The sequence below is a fragment of the Chiloscyllium plagiosum genome, chromosome 50 (genome assembly GCF_004010195.1).
Source record: "Chiloscyllium plagiosum isolate BGI_BamShark_2017 chromosome 50, ASM401019v2, whole genome shotgun sequence".
NCBI classification, from domain to species: Eukaryota; Metazoa; Chordata; class Chondrichthyes; order Orectolobiformes; family Hemiscylliidae; genus Chiloscyllium; species Chiloscyllium plagiosum.
In genome coordinates, this window is record NC_057759.1 from 4,393,896 (window position 1) to 4,397,156 (window position 3,261).

The 3,261-nt window shown below is 52.2% G+C and overlaps 1 pseudogene; it reads right to left on the reverse strand.

Moving 5' to 3' along the window:
- Positions 1–1,085: 1,085 nt before the first annotated feature.
- On the reverse strand, positions 1,086–1,492 carry LOC122544575 (annotated as a pseudogene).
- Positions 1,493–3,261: the final 1,769 nt, after the last annotated feature.

Genomic DNA, 3,261 nt, shown 5'->3' on the forward strand with positions numbered 1-3,261 from the left:
GGCGGAGTCGAAGGAGTTGGGAGAATGGGATGGCGTTTTTACAGGGGGCAGGGTGGGAGGAGGTGTAGTCCAGGTAGCTGTGGGAGTCGGTCGGTTTGTAGTAGATGTCCGTGTTGATTCGGTCGCCTGAGATAGAAATAGAAAGGTCGAGGAAGGGGAGGGAGGAATCGGAGACTGTCCAGATGAATTTGAGGTCGGGGTGGAAGGTGTTGGTGAAGTGGAGAGGGAGGAAAATGGAGGCCACAGTCATTTTCCATACCCATTAGTGGGTATGGACTGGTTGGACAGAATGGTCCGTTTCTGTGCTGTTTAAATGACTCTTGCAGTGAGACAAGTGTTTAGTTTCTTCTCAGTTCATTTTGAAAGTATCTAAACGACAGCACAAAGTCTCATTCAGAGCATTCTGCAATCAGACAACACCCTCGGTGTTCGGAAATTTAAGTGTTAAATGAATCTATCCGTGGAATTCAAAGATAGGGCACTTCAGAGATCAAAATCAGGGTCATATCCCACAGGAGCGTGTACCTCCCGAACTGGTCCCGTATTAAAGAGCAATTTGAACAACTGGAAGCAACTGAAAATGACTGTGGCCTCCATTTTCCTCCCTCTCTACGGGCAGGGAAAGAATCCTATACACGAACGTATCAGAGTTAAAAGCACAGAGGATCAGCGACCACTCATTTATAAACTTACCTGCGACACTGGACTAATTCAGCTCTTACTAAATGCAGTTCAAGATAACGTGAAACTGCCTGCTAGCGAGGAGTACAGGGACTGAGTGATTCATTTATAGGCCGATAATTAAAGACACGAGGTGATAGACATTTACAGAGCAATAACAATAATGTACTGGGACGATTGTAGATGATAAACTTATCACGCTCCTTCTATCACAGTGACCGGTGACCGGCCATGAGGAAAAGGTTTCATATTAGATCTCACATAGTGACAGTACAGTACCAATAAGGCAGAGACTGAAACCGATATCAGTTAAAAGAAAGTAATTCAATCCGACAGACGAGAGAATTCAGCTCCTTTCACAGATGCTGTGAGTGGCTCTTAAAAGAGCTTTTGGGTTGTCAGATTCAAGAATGGTCTCTTCACTTTTTAGCGGCGCCCCCAGCGGAGGTTTTCTTGGGCAGCAGCACGGCCTGGATATTAGGCAGCACCCCCCCCGAGCGATGGTCATCCCTCCCAGCAGCTTGTTGAGCTCCTCGTCGTTGCGCACGGCCAGCTGTAGGTGCCTGGGGATGATGCGGGTCTTCTTGTTGTCCCGGGCCGCGTTGCCGGCCAGCTCCAGGATTTCAGCCGTCAGATACTCCAGCACCGCAGCCAGATAGACCGGCGCTCCGGCACCCACACGCTCAGCATAGTTACCCTTTCTCAGGAGCCTGTGAACACGGCCCACCGGGAACTGCAGGCCAGCCCGGGACGACCGAGACTTCGCCTTGGCACGAGCTTTCCCACCGCCCTTTCCTCCTCTTCCAGACATTTTTTTTAATTTCAAAAATATACTTTATTCATATATATTTAATCTATACAATTGGACATGTCATCATTCTGTACACATTCCATTTCTTTGCGTATCGAAACAGGGTAATCATTCCTATTCACAGGTTGGTGCGATTACATTGAGCGGAGCCCAAATGACTGCGTGGGCCCCCTGTTCTTCTTAGACAGGCAGATGTTAGACGGTGGTCTTTCCCCACCGCGCCTTGGCGGCAGCTGCCCCAAGCTTCAGCGCGTCCCTCAACACGTAGTCCTAGACCTTGGAATGTGCCAATTTGCAACACTCAGTCGGGGTCAACTCCTTCAGGTGGAAGATCAACAGGTTTCGGACCACCCAGAGAGCGTCCTTCACCGAGTTGATGATCCTCCAGGCACAGTTGATGTTCGTCTCGGTGTGCGTCCCGGGGAACAGGCCGTAGAGCACGGCGCTGCTCGGGATGAACCTCGACAGACACCACTGCATTTCTCTCCAGACTTCCTCTGCATAGGCACATTCCAGAAGGAGGTGTGTGACAGTCTCGTCCCCCCCGCAGCCGCTTCGAGGGCAGCATGCGGTGCGGCAGAGAGTGCGGGCGTGCATAAAGAATCTCACAGGCAGAGCCCTTCTCACCACCAGCCAAGCCATGTCTTGGTGCTTGTTGGAAAGTTCTGGCGATGAGGCATTCTGCCAAATGGCTTTGACAGTCTGCTCAGGGAACCGCTCGACAGGATCTTCCCTCTCCTTTTCCCAAAGGGTCTCAAGGACACTACGTGCTGACCACTTCCTGATGGACTTGTGGTCAAAGGTGTTTTTCTTGATAAATTTCTCCACGAAGGACAGGTGGTACGGAACGGTCCAACTACTCGGAGCGTTCCGCGGCAGCGAGGCCAGGCCCATCCTTCGCAACACCGGGGACAGGTAGAACCTCAGTACGTAGTGACACTTGGTGTTTGCGTACCGGGGATCCACGCACAGCTTGATGCAGCCACACACAAAGGTGGCCATCAGGGTGAGGGTTGCATTGGGTGTGTTTTTTCCCCCATTGTCTTTGTACATTACATCTCTTCGGACCCGGTCCATCTTTGATCTCCACACGAAGTGGAAGATGGCCCGGGTGACTGCGGCGGCACAGGTTCTGGGGATAGGCCAGACCTCTGCCACGTATAACAATACTGAGAGCACCTCACACCTGATGACCAGGTTTTTACCCGCGATGGAGAGCGACCGTTGCTCCCATCTGCCCAGTTTCTGTCTCACCTTCCTGATCCGCTCCTCCCAGGTCTTGGCGCATGCCCCAGCCCCCCCGAACCAAATACCTAGCACCTTCAGGTGGTCAGTCCTGATGGTGAAGGGGCTAGAGGATTGGTCGGCCCAGTTCCCGAAGAGCATGGCTTCGCTCTTGCCTCGGTTTACCTTGGCCCCCGAGGCCCGTTCGAACTGGTCACAGATGCACATGAGTCTGTGCACGGACAGCGGATCCGAGCAGAAAACGGCGACGTCATCCATGTACAGGGAGGCCTTAACCTGCAGACCCCCGCTGCCAGGAATAGTCACCCCTCTCAGGCTCGCATCCTTCCTGATGGACTCGGCAAATGGCTCTATGCAACACACAAACAAGGCAGGAGAGAGAGGGCAGCCCTGCCTAACTCCAGATCTGACTGGGAAGCTATCTGATTCCCACCCATTGATTGAGACTGCACTGACAATGCTGGTGTAGAGCAGTCTGATCCAATTGCAAATTCCCTCCCCAAAGCCCATTTTGGAGACAACAT